At 45.1% G+C, this 13,881-nt stretch overlaps 1 protein-coding gene across 9 annotated transcripts in view; it reads right to left on the bottom strand.

Moving 5' to 3' along the window:
• The window catches only part of FARP1 (FERM, ARH/RhoGEF and pleckstrin domain protein 1), a 319,651-nt gene that overhangs the window by 23,118 nt on the left and 282,652 nt on the right, over positions 1–13,881 (bottom strand). The window lies entirely within an intron of this gene.

The raw sequence follows: 13,881 nt of genomic DNA, 5'->3' as shown, positions 1-13,881 counted from the left end.
GACAGGAGAATTAAAAGGTAACAGAATTCACCTCCAACCCCCAAATAAGCTCAATTATTATTATACAGGCAGTCCTCGACTTACAACATTTCGAGTTACAACATCTTGCACTTACAACGTTTATAAATTGACACCGTTTCAACTTTATGATGTCACTTTCAACTTACAACGCTTGATCCAATACGATGCCACATCAGCGAACAAGTTTGCTGCGTCACTCATCTTCCTGGAGAACATCTGTCCAAACTTCCTTGGACACTTTCTTTAAGAAAGCAGACAAGACTCCGGAAAAACCTGCAGCCAAGACTCCTGAGAAGACTCCAGCCAAAAACCCTTCAAAAAGTCCAACCAAGAGCCTTTCCAAAAGTCCAGCAAAATCACCTCAAAGAAGTCCTTCCAAATCAATACAATTGCTATTTACAATATAAATACATTAATGTAGCTATATTACTCATGTATAATTGATCAAGTACAAAATTCTAGGGTATTTTTGGTGAAAATAGGGTATTGGGCCTTGGTTCAGAAACCAATCCCCCATTTATAGCATTGTTTTTAATAAGAAAATTGGTTCCGAGCTGCAACGTTTCGACTTAAGACGCAGTTTTCAGGAACCAATTGTGTCCTAAGTCCGAGGACTGCCTGTATATAATATGCTCCCTGATCCATATAGATAGCCATAAGAAATGCCATCTTTTTTCACATACAATGCACTCTCGTCTCCGTGATTTATGATTTTGAAAAGAGCTAAAGAACCTCTAGGACTGTGGAATAGGAGGGCGGAGAGGCCAGGAGCAGCTTGCAGAAAACAAAATTGTCTTAAGAAAGGTTAGCTTAATTAGTGGAACATCAAAACTATTCAAAAGGATAAAAGATCATTAATGCCCGTGATGAACAACGAGCCATTAAGTTAACTGACTCCTTTAGTTATCTGAACAGTAATGCCATAGCTACTGCCTGGTGGAGCACGAATCAAAGCTGGGTGCTTTATCCTGATCAGAAAATCAGTTCCCCCATTTAATACGTATACACACAGAAATTTTAAGGGACTGATTTTTGGAGGAAAGGTTCATGTTGTATGCAAGAAAATACAGTATATCGCATGGGGAAACAGGAAAAAATGAATGACTTTAAGATTCCAACTGTTATTAGATTGTTCATATAGTAGTTTGAGTTGAGTATCTTAAACAGACAACAAGCACAGGGGGCTGCCCTGACCATTCATCTTCAGCTCGTCAATATCTCCCCTTGGCATGGACTGAGTATAGCATGTTCCCACATCGCACCCTTGATTTTTAAATTCTGATTAAAGTACAACCCATAAGTACTGGAAGCCAAATCCAGTCCTGAACATGCATGACTCCACTGAAGAAGTGCACCTAGGTAGCAATGGCCTGAAATGTAACCAATTAAGATCTTCATCAGACTTCTGCTTTCACACTAATGCATGCATTGCTTTTCATTCCTCAGCAGCAATTTACCTCCTGCAAACACATCCAGATTTTCACTTTAGGAATATTCTATTTGCATGAAAGTATGAATAAATGTAGGCCAGATGGTAAATCTTTGCATTCATTAGCAAAATGTTTGTGTTAATTGTACAGAAATTCTATAATCCCTGAATTATACAAGATGCACCTGTATGTAAGGGCTATATCCTCCCAGATAAGACAGGTGGAGTATTGATGTTTCAGAATCTACACACTTTTATAGGAATATACAAATATTTAAGCATATCTTGCTTGTAAACATGTCTGTGGTTAACACCTTGTGCATTCTTTTCTAACTAAAGCAACAAGGAGGGTGTAGCACAATGAAAAACAGTAACATCCTCCAGTTTATCCCAGAGCAGACAAAATGGCTAAGAATCCACAAACAAAGGATGATGAAATAGTTTCAAGTTCACCCAGAGTGACACTGAATGCTTTCCGGTGGTTTCATATGCAGCTTCTAATGATTTCCTATTGTATTAAGTTTCCTCAACAATAGATTCAGTAAGCACTTATGTGCCTATCAAAGCAGAACAAACATAGATCCCAACTACAAATTCTGTTTTTCTGAAAGCAGAAGCTACCCTTGGATAAGAAACAGGAGGTAAGTTTTTGTATAAATGTAATTTCTAATAAACCCTGCCAGTTTGGCAGGGCAAGAGGTTAAATAACCAGCTTGCCATTCCTTCTGCCTACTCAAAATGTGTTGAAGACATCTGGTAGACTGGCCTGTATTAAAAAGATATCAAAGGTACACAGAAAATCACAGTTTCGAAATTACCCAAAGTACAAAAAGAAATATAGCTTGTCTCTCTGCTGCGCTTTCGCTAGTGAAGCCCATTTCTTCTTTACAGGAAGTACTTTGTTCCGTCCCTTCCCTCTCTCTGGCAACACTCCCCACTGAAAATTCCCCTGAAGTATAAATAAAACTTCTGCCACTGACACCCTTAGTCAAAAGGGATGCATATTAAACTGGTTTCCATTAAAAGCCAAAAAGAATTGAAGTAGCTGGTCTGTAGTGACACCAACGCACAGACAACATTCAACAAGCTTGAATGTGCAATGCCTTATAGTTGTACATCAACTTTCAGAATCTGAAAAAAAAAAGAAGAAAACCACTGCCAGCAGTGATATGGGGGTTGAGTGACTGTCAGCAGAAGAACTTGGACATTATATTCATTCTCCTCCCTGACTTTTCAACACTGTTCAAACTCCTTTTATTTTTCTGCATCCAATGAAACCTGATAAACTTCAGGAGCTTGGTACCTGGTTGGCTTGTTGCCAGGATATACATTAACTGTGTCTTACAGCATACTGTTCTGATGAGAAAACAGTTTTGCTGGCCTTGACCTTGAGTATAGCCCAGCTGAAACTTTCCCAGAAGACAATTTGTCTAGCATGTTCACCTCCCTGAGGCCTGATCCAAAACTGAATGAAGTTGGTGGAAGGGCTCCCTGCATCTTTGTGAGCTTCAGAATGAGCCTTTAGTGTCATATTTTTACTCAGCTGGCCTCTGTTGGCAGTCCTCTCTCTCATCCAACCTTTGTCTCCCCAGTTCAGTACAGTGGGTGGCACACGCTTGCTCAAATAGCTGCCCAAATCTCATCTCAGAAGGATGGTGGTTTTCAATCCCTGAAGTTTATCACAATAGATGTGCAGCATGGGAAGAAATGGGCAGGAGAAAAAGGAGCAGGGGGTAGGTGGTCCCCAAAAGAGGCATCTCTCAAGCTGCTTGGCAGAGCAATGAAGAGCTGAACTATGGCAATAACACAACAGGACTACCAGTGTCATAGTATCATAGTAGCTAGGGTCAGGAGGGACCTGAACAGATCATCTAGCCTGACCCCCCGCCACAGGCAGGAATGAATGCTGGGTTCATAAGACCCCAGACAGGTGATCATCCAACCTCCTCTTGAATGTGCCCAAGGTCAGGACAAGGACCACTTCCCTGGGAAGTTGGTTCCAGATTTTGGCCACCCTAACTGTAAAATATTGCCTTTTGATCTCCAACCTAAACCTGTTCTCCATCAGCTTATTACCATTGTTCCTTGTCACCCCAGGTGGTGCTGGGGAGAAAAGGGCTCTGCCTATTTGCTGTTGATCCCCCCTGATGAGTTTGAAGGCAGCCACCAGGTCCCCCTTCAGCCTCCTCTTGCTGAGGCTGAACAGGTTCAGGTCCTTCAGTCTCTCCTCGTAGGGCCTGTCCTGCTGCCCTCTCACCAAGCGGATGGCCCTCCTCTGAACCCTCTCCAGGCTGGCCACATCCCTCCTAAAGTGTGCCCAGTACTGGATGCAGTACTCCAACTGCGGCCTGACCAAAGTCGCATAGAGGGGGAGTATCACCTCTATGCGACCTTGCTGGCTGCGGTCTGGCATTGGTGGCTCATGTGCATCTTGGGAGTCAATAATGACTTCAAGATCCCTTTCCACCTCTGTGCTTTCAAGAGTGGAGTTCCCCAGCCTGTGTATGCGCTGTGGAATCCTTCTCCCACGGTGCAGCACCCTGCATTTGTCTACGTTGAACCACATCCTATTCTCATCTGCCCACTTTTGCAGTCTGTCTAAATCTATTTGCAGCCTCTCTCTCCCTTCAAGTGTGTCACCTCGCCTCACATCTTAGTGTCATCAGCAAACTTGGACAGCATGCTTTCCACTCCCTCGTCCAAGTCGCTGATGAAGATGTTAAACAGTGCGGGCCCAAGGACCAAGCCCTGGGGTACCCCACTGCTCACATCTTGCCAGGCTGAGTACACCCCGTCCACCACTACTCTCTGGGTGCGCCCCATCAGCCAATTTTTTACCCATCCAACTGTATAGACATCAATGTCACAGTCGCTTAATTTATTGATGAGGATGGGGTGAGAGACAGGGTCAAAGGCCTTGTTAAAGTCTAGAAAGACTACGTCCATGGCAACACCATCATCCAAGGATTTAGTTACTTGGTCAAAAAAGGCAATCAGGTTGGTCAGGCAGGACCTGCCTTTGATGAACCCATGCTGATTGCAGTGCAGAAAACAGTCTAGGCTGTAACTGGTTTCCCACTAGAACAGGCAAAACCTTAGGTTATTCCAAAACTTGATAGAGTAGGCAAACAAGATGGCCCAATGGCCAGCCACTAACCCTGACCCTTCTTTCTCTGTGAAGCACCTTCCATTAACACCCCCCCCCCAACTGCTTTCATATGAAAAATGAACTTCTCATCAACTGCATACCTAAAGACAACACAGCACTTCACAGGTCCAACCAGGTGTGTATGGAGACACTATATCTCTACATTCCCCACTCCTGTTGGAAGCCACAACTATTGCTTCCTCCGAGCTGGGCAGGATGCCTCTTTACAGCCCTGTCTATCAGGACAGTGTCTGGGGGCCAGAGAGGAACATGCCTTACCCAAAGGTGAGGGTAGGGAAATAAGACTACAGTGACTCAAGCCTTGGAGTTGGCCGTGAGCCCCTCCACCTCTCTGTCCTACCCCCTGCCTTGAATGTGAATGGGGATTTAGATGCCCTGCCCTTCTGTGGGACTGAGCACCTCCCCTAACTTCTGTTTGAGCTGAAATACAACAGATGTGTACAGCTTCCCTGTACACCAGGCCCAGATTTCAGGGAAGAGGCTGCATCTCCACTTTCAAAGCCCTTGTGCCTCTAGCTCATGCTAGCACTCCTCCTTCTGATCTTGTCTTGCTAGGTGCATGCAGTGCCATGGAGGACAGAGTAGTGTATGAAGGGCTTGAAGTGGGGCAGAGGGAAGAGAGAAGAAAGGGACTGCTAAGAGCAATGGATATAATGGAGGTAATACTGGGACTGTACTGACGCAGAACAGGAAATAGTAGTGAGGAAGTACAGCTCTGTCCCCACAAGTGTTCCCAATAGCTATTCCACCTTTCTCTGTTTCCTCCTTTCAAAAATGTTCCCAATGACTCATGTCAGGGGTGAGCAAAATGCGGCCCATGGGCCAGATGCGGCCCACCAGGCCATTCTATCCAGCCCGCAGGGCCCCTAAAAATTTAGAAAATTATATTCATCGGCCCCTGGCTGCCTGTCATGTGGCCCTCCATGGCTTGCCAAAACTCTGTAAGTGGCCCTCCGCCCAAAACAATTGCCTGCCCCGTCAATGCTAATCCTCACACCTTCTTGCATCTCTCCCCTGCTTTCCATCCAAGTAGACCCACATGGCGAGGAGGGGAAACAGGGCTGTTCTGATCAGGCTGGAGTGGAACTGAGGTTTCTTCACCTCACACGGGGTGAGGAGATGATATAAGGCAGGGGAAGGGACTGAAAAGCAGCCTGCATGTTCTGGAGCCAGCTAATCATTTCCAAGAAGCCCTAGGCAGGTGGGGAGGAGAGCTGGGATGTGATACAAGAGGATGCTGAGAAAACATTTTTAAAGAGACCATGGTAATTGGATTCTCCAGAATTTTGTGAAGACAGAACTGAAGTTGCCTAGGGGGGCCTCAGGGTTTTCTTTAACTGAGTTTGGCTACACTCAAACCAACAAATACAAAATTCACATCTCGCCCCATGGGACAACCTTACCTTTGGGGTCTTTGAGCAATGCTCCAACGCAAGCTGGTACTCTACCCTCACAGGTGCTACAAAACACTGCAGGACAAGGTCAAACACGTACTTTACCCTAACATAGCATTTGAATTTAGGTCAGAGGTAAAAAATAGGAGTTACCTACAACTGGCCTACACACAAACATGGAGCTCACTCCACATGACCACCTTAAACTCACTAAACAATATCACTGCTTCTGAGTACCTGGCTCCCCATTGTTCACTTCATTCCCTGCCACAAGCTCTGGTGCATCCATTCGCCTCTGGTCCAAAATGGCAGGCAGGTGAGGAGAAGCCCAGCTACTGGCTGTGAAACTCAGCTCTACTTGGGCTCATTGCTTACAGCACTGACCAGCAGGCTCAGACTCTCTGTGGCTTTGTTTCTGCATGTGAGGAAAGCCTGGCTCCCAGACTTGGAGAGAGGGGGGAAATGATATGTGACAAGCCCAGGAAATGTGATCTTTAAATCATTTAGCCAGTATGATATTAAATTATTTCAGCTCAGTCAGACAAAGGGTCTGTCAGGGGGCTAATCTGCCTGGGCTGGGGGGGAAGTGTGGAGCGGGGAGGAGGCACACAGCTATAAAAGCAGGAAGAGCAGTTGTAAAAACAGGGAGCATTTGTACACATGCTTGCGCCACAGCACCAGGCACTTTTAAAAGCGCCCGGCGCTACAGGGCATACAGTTGTATAAGCGGTGAAATGTGCATCCGCGCTGAGAATATGGTGGTGGTGCACTTTTGAACACAAATGCCACAAAGGTGTTTTAGTTCAAAAGTGCACCGCCGCCATTTTCTGAATGCAGACATGCATTTCGCCGCTTATACAACTGCATGCAACACAACGCAGTGCGCGTCAGCTCGTGTGTGGAGCAGACGTGATTAATTGAATCTGCTCCAACCCGCCAGATCTCCAGGGCATCGTGAGACAAAAAGTATGTTTATAAATGCCCAGGGACACTAAGTGAGATTTGAACCAAAAGCATTCCTGGTTCTCAGAGACAGAGAGGAGAAAGAGAAAGAGCAACATTATCAGAGTGCATGCCTGCTTGCAAATATCATAATAGGAATCTGTCCCTTTTGTTCTGTGTTTGCACAGGGCCCAATGCAACAGAGTGCTGGTCCATCCCCAGGGGTCATGAGGTCTGCTCAATATAAAGAACAAAAACAACAATAAATGAACCATCCCCATCAGTGTTTCCCTCACTTGTCTGATCTCAGTGAAATGAGTTTTGGGCAAGGAGAGGAGTGTACTACATTGGGCGTGGGGGCAACTGAGAAGAAAAAACAAAATTACCAAAGGCAGCAGGCTGAGGGGAAGGTGTGTACAAGCAAAAGAGTCCACCCTGGTATTTTGCCCTTCCACCCAAACAAGCAACACAGAGGATATGAAATAAAATAAATAAAATCTAAGACAAGATGCCTTGTGGGGCCTTGTTACTCTGAGGAAGAGGAGGATGCTCATTTCCTGTGCATCAATGACCAACCTGTTCTGTTTGCTCTCGGTGTTCATGACACCTGGGGTCTCTCTCCCAATGACAAGATCTAGAGTTCTTAACTCAGGATCTGTGTTCATAAGTCTCCAGTGCCCTAGTGCCCACTCCAGCTCCCCAGTGTGTTGACAGCTGATCTTCTGGGAACTACCACTGCTGCTGCCCTCCTCTGCCCAGCAGCCTCTGGCTTTTCCCTTCATGCTCTGAGCAGTGCACTCTGCTGAAGGCAGATGGGTGGATGCAGGGCCACACTTTTTAGGCAAGTTTGCCTCCTAGGTCCCAGGACCAACAAAGGGTCACAAGGGCAGATGGCACCAGTTGCCAGCCTACAAGACCCTGGAAGAGCAGCCGTGGTGGTGGGGACCACCTTTGTTCCCTCAGGTACAGAGTGGGGTCAGGAAGAGGGCAGATGGTGCAAAAATCAGGGCACAGAAGGGTGAGGTCCTTCCTCACTGCCCTCCCCTGGTACCAGCTGAATTAATGGGTTCTCAATGTTTTTACCCTCAGGCCTCACTCCATATATTTCCTGAATTTAGAGTAGCTCAATGATTCTCAACCAGGGTGTTGCTAAATTAAAAAAAAATGAAGGGATGCTTTGAGGTTAAAAAGCTTGAGAACCACTGAAGTAGGAGTCACTGGCTCCCCACACTCAATGTGCCTCAAGGCTGACAACAGGTTATGTACATGACTAAAGCCTTTGATAGGAGATGTTATGTACGTGAGCTATAACACGATGTAAGCACTCTTTCTGCCCAAACAGTGGGGAAGGATATGTCAAGGTGTCTGCAACAAGCCTGAGGAACAACTGGCATCAGGGATTTTCCTGGTTAATCCCTTCCTTCCTTTAAAGCAGAACTTTGGAAGCAAAGGACACATTTTATTTCCATGCAAGCAGGCTGAGATTTTCAAAGCTGCCTAGGAGGTTTAGATGTGCCCTTTAACTTGCTTAGGTAGCTGTGCATTCAAATGCCATAAGCCGCTTTCCACATCTCAGCCTTAAAGTCTACACAGAAAAAAAACATTTAAAGGGAACCTGAATTTTCAGAACATATTCTCCAAATATTTAGCTTGTAACTAAAAAGGACAAAGATGCACTCGCTCTGTGGAATAATCTGTCAAACGGTGTGTATAGAAATGTGGTCCTCAACCTGCAAGGTCAACCAACTCTTCTACTGGCTCTGGCCAGTCAGTTATTTTATGCTGCAGTTTCATGGTTGTAAAGCTCTTAGCAGAAAGAAAAATAAGGGAGGAAATTTATGCCATGTTAATCAGTTGGGTTTTTTTCACAGCACACAATATTCACAAATTTCACTCTTAACACTGACTGACAGTAGTAATCTGGGAAGATAATAAAACAGGAGGTGGAGACTGCCTTGCTATACCTGATAAGGAATACAACATGGGCACCATATTATATGATGCTAAAAATGGCCAGCATATCCTATTTATAGCTACTGTGGAGGCAGCTATGCTTTGCTTGTGAATTCTGTCAGCAACTCAGCGTTTCACTTAGCTCATACTGCTCAATGGAAGGAAATCTGTAACAAACCTGTACTATCTCAAGCTGCCAGGGAATGCTATATTGCAAGTGAATACAAGTTTACTGAATAAAATAAACCAGAAAAAACACCCCTCTCCTTAACTCAGGTTTCCTTCAAGGTCAATTTAAAACTCAGTCACAACACTTAGAGGAACAAAGTTTGTAGTGTATTGTCTACAATAAAGTCACCTGCAGTTGACCTATAAAATGTTACAAGCTTGGGGATAATACCTCCCTCTGGGCTACTATAGTTTGCCAAAAAGACAACCAGCAAGACCTACTTCTATACAAGCTCTCAAGTTAATTTTTTCTTCTTTTTTTACTGAACGATTGTGTTTCTTCAAAGTTCTCTGTTAAAACTGCCCTCTAAATTCAAAGCCAAAACCTAGCAGGCTTGAAGTGTGAGGTGATTAGATAAATATAAAGCAAATCAAAAACAGGATGATCAACACTCATCTTGTTGTGCTATAACAAAAATAGTATCAGGGTTCCTTTCATCATCTTTTCACCCCACTCTGACCTGCCCCGCCCCGTATAGCACTCACTACCCTTCCAGACAAACAGAATGAGACAGTACGTCTTTCTAGAGGTAACCCTTCCACCACTAATTGTGGCTTGAGTGTGCCAATTATGCTGCTACCTCTGCTCTAGGCAGCCTGGTCCCCGCTGCTTATGCAACAGGGACATTTCATGCCAAAAGGGTTTGGAAGTGCTACTGAAACACCCCTGGCATGGAATACTGGGGTTCCCTCTTGCTTCCTTTTTCTGAATTGTAATGTTTGTAATTATTATAGGCAAAGTGGGCCAACTTCAATGGGCAAGATGAGAGGCTGCTTCTTCCTTAGGACAATCTCTAGTTTGGTGGTCAGGGCATTCTCCTGGAAGGTGAGAGATGTGGGTTTGAACCCCCACAGCCTGAGGAGGGCCTACAAACCAAATCTCTCAGAGATATGCTAACCAGGAAGGGCCAGCATATCTACCTGCATCTAGGTGCAATACCATTCCACCCTGTTCCAGTCCCTGAAAATCCAGTAAAGCATCTACTTTAGTAAGATGACATCATCATCTGACCTGTGTGACTGAATCACAAAAAAAGCAGTCAGGGGGACGGGAATCAAGGAAGAGGAACCATTCAACTTCTGTATTAACAGGTTTTCAGACACTTGAATAGGCTGGAATAGAATTGCACTTTGATGCCTAAATCCACTTAGATGCCTATTAAGTGGAAGAGTATCGTAAAACAGAGTGTCCCTACCTCCCCCAGCTCCAAGAAATGCATGGCTCCTCTTCTGTTTTTCAAAAGGAAAAGTTAGGTATCATTCTGTGAACACTGTTCACACATAGGGACAGCCCAGTATTTTGTGTTTAAATGCTGAACTTGGGCAGGATTTAAGATGCACTCCTTCCCTTCCATATTTCATACTGGCTAGTGCAGGCAGCTCTCCACTCAGCACACTGGCTGTTGTGAATCCCATCGTGAGGTGGCTAATGCTCCCAAGAAACATACAGGGAGACTGGGTGACAAACTCAAAGATGTGAATCCCAGTCTGGGAGCTAGGAGTCAAAGTTTAGCATTGCAGTGCTGAGCATCCCAATGTCTAAACCTCCATTGGATAGAGTCCCAAGTCTCTTTGCAAGTCACTGGGTGCATCTACACATGAAATTAGCATGTAGCAATAAGCTCCAGTGCAGATTGCACCAGAGTTTATTGCTCCCGGCCACAGCATTTACATGTGCACCCAGGACTGCAGCACACTGAGCAAGGATGGAGCAGCCCTGACTGGTAAGGGGCCCCAGAAGTCAGCCTGCCATCCCAGGGTTACTCCTCCCCAGCCCAATGTGCTGCAGAGGGGCTGGTTGGGGCATGAGGGTGCTACAGTGCAGGCCTAGCCAGCAAGCAGCCCCCACACTGTAGCACCCTGATGTTCCAGCCAGCTCAGGTCACTGTCTACACATGCGTTTCAGTGCACTTAACTACTCCGCTGTAGGGTAGTACTTGTCCCAGACAGTACTATCTTACAGTGGAGTTAATTAGTTTACTGATCCCTAATAGAGGTGCACATGTAGATGGCGGCACTTTATTGTGGAGATAATTAGTCAGCTCTGCAGTAAAGTACACGTGTAGATGCACCCACTGGGACTTTGGAGTTAGTTCTGGTGACTTTCAGTGAGAGGCTGATCTCCAAAAGTACCTATGTAAGTTTTGTACATGGGATTTGGGCACTTTGGAAGACTTTCCCAAGAGCCTCTTGCAGGTTGGTATTTGCCACAGCAAAGGGAAGTGCCATTTCCATTCATATGTCCCATTGCAGGCATGGCTACACTGTTAGCTTCAGTTAAGCAGCACTAATGGGCCCTGTGAAGATTAGCAAGACTTGCAGATGTTCTTTTGAGAAACCTAGCTCTCTTTAGCAATACCACAAGGCAATCAGGAGAGCTGGTTGAATTAGTATGCTCCTATCTGTAAGCCAGACAGGTTTGCCTTTGGAGCTAATGTACAATGTTTAATAGGCTATTCATTCTAGTCACGGTAGCATTTCTCAGCTATGAGACAGGTATGTTTAGTTCATCTTCTCAGGTTTCCCTGAGTGCTTTGGATTGCAGGTTTCTGAATGAGCTTGGAGAAGTTTTGACAGTGGAAATTCATAAATATGCACTTTTTTCTGTCTCATTTACAGACTATAATAAAATGCGCTAGATGACTGCAGAGGACACTGCTATATGTCCTGATGGGATACTGGCAGCTTAATGAACAATTAAGCAATGAGTAATTATTTCTGCATTTGGGATTTAATGCCACACAAGTACTTATTAGAGAGTCTGAATCCTGACTTTACACATAGGCTAGGGAGGAATAGCTTTAGATCCTTTTAATAAATCTAAGCAGACTGATCTTGTCATGGAGCAGCTAGCAGCCTGGTTCCTATTCTAAATACACTTTTGAGCCTGCAGCTTGCTCCCCCAGCACCGGCTGATGTGGCTGAGAAACGCATTCTTAAGAATGGGCAGATAAAAAGCTCTCAGAGCTCAGCATCCAAAGGGGAGGGACCTTGAAAGACTGAGAAGGAAATAGGAGATACCCACAACCCAAGAATGTTACCAGAGGGCTCTTCACTAGAACACTAAACCTACGAATGGGATGATTGTCCTAACATTGTCCTGGATCCCCTAGTTTAAATCCCAGCAGGGCTGGCAGGGCCTTTCCTCATTTCAAGGCAAACCAAATGTTACATTCGCTAGTTGGCTACAGGAAACCTTAGAGCTCAGGATTGCTCCACTGCCTGGCGGCTGATGGGATGAATCACACTCCTGAACTGTCCCCCCACAAACATCTAGAGTTGGGGAGGAACGCAGTGGCAGAGGGCCAGTCATGACATCTTTTATGCTAATCAAGGGCATTACCTGCTACATCAGGGCAGTTTTCTGTTACATTAGGGTCACTGGGCTACCACCAAGGAGACACAGTCATGGACCCAGAACTGGCCACTTTAAGCATCACTAGTTATATATGTAAGACTAGAGATATATATGTAAGACAGGGTGTTCTATATAGCTTCCAAGGATGGCTCCCTCCAAGGAGCTGTGCAATTTGCAAAACCTGCAAAAGTGCTCAGCACAACATTCTCCCTCTACTGGGAAAGAGGTGAATACATTGCTCTGTCTCCCCATCTGGATGCTAGAAAACCAAGAGAAGATTTCCTACTTCCTCCTCATTAACCTGCTTTCTTGGGCAAGGGGACAGTTCTATACACTTCCTTTTCCCCCTCCCTTACTCTTACTTTTCTCTAGTAAGGAGTTATTTGCACTCCTACTTCAGTGCCCTATGCCCCTTTTCCTCTTGGGATAATAAGACGGTCAGATTCATTTTTTCAGAGCGTGTCCAGCATCCCAAGGACACTACAGGGGAAGTGAATAGTGATCGTGGCATGACTCAGGAGAAAGAGGTAGTTAGCTGTGTTAGTCTGAAGACAGCAGAAGGCAGGGTAGAGATATACTTAATAGACTGGATCAGATACACAAGCTTTTGTAAGCAATAGCTTACTTCATCAAATGCTAGGGAAGCAGCAGCAGAGGCTCTTCTTTGGTCCTTCACTGTCACTGTAAGTAGACAATTTCCCTGCACCTCCCTTCCTTCCCCAGGGAGAGAACCATCAGCAGGGAATTCAACTTTGGTCCCTGATTCTCCCTAGGACTTTCTGAAGCTGCACAGTAGGAGCTATAGGAATTGGGTCAGTTTTGAGCCTGACAGGAAGCTGGGTATGAAATGGATCAAATTCTTGAGTACTGCATTTGGTTGCTGGGACTGCTACCTGTTCCTCTCTTGGGAAGGAAACATCCTTGTTTTCCACAGGGAATGGACAGGGGCTTATTTCAAGCCAAGGTGCAAGAGATATAAAAATGACATGCCATGAATGAGCCAAAGTCCTGCCAGATCTTAAAATTGCATCTCTGAATGGTTCAAGTCATTAGGGAAGCCTACAACAAATGCACAGGTTAGGGAGGCATATTCAGGCAGTTAATAAACCCTGGAACAAAAGCCAAAAATGCTTTTAAAAAATGCATCTGTTTCAGGCCTCTTTGAGCCAAACCATAATAGCTTGGGGATCTCTTTGTAAACCAAAAAACCAGGCAGAGATAACAACCTTTTGTAAGCAATTGTTAGCAGCCGTCTTTTCAGATCGTAATTGAAATGAATCAGCTTTGGCCTGGTCCAAATCCAGAAAGGACTGGGAATGAGCTTCCCAAACACTACAAGGAGTTTTAGAAAGACAAACAAAACTAATCTCTAAGTGGAGCAGAGGGA

This window comes from Alligator sinensis, unplaced genomic scaffold (assembly GCF_000455745.1).
Source record: "Alligator sinensis unplaced genomic scaffold, ASM45574v1 scaffold1253_1, whole genome shotgun sequence".
Classification (NCBI taxonomy): domain Eukaryota; kingdom Metazoa; phylum Chordata; order Crocodylia; family Alligatoridae; genus Alligator; species Alligator sinensis.
Note: the sequence above shows the minus strand (reverse complement) of the source record. Positions and strands in the feature narration are given on the sequence as shown.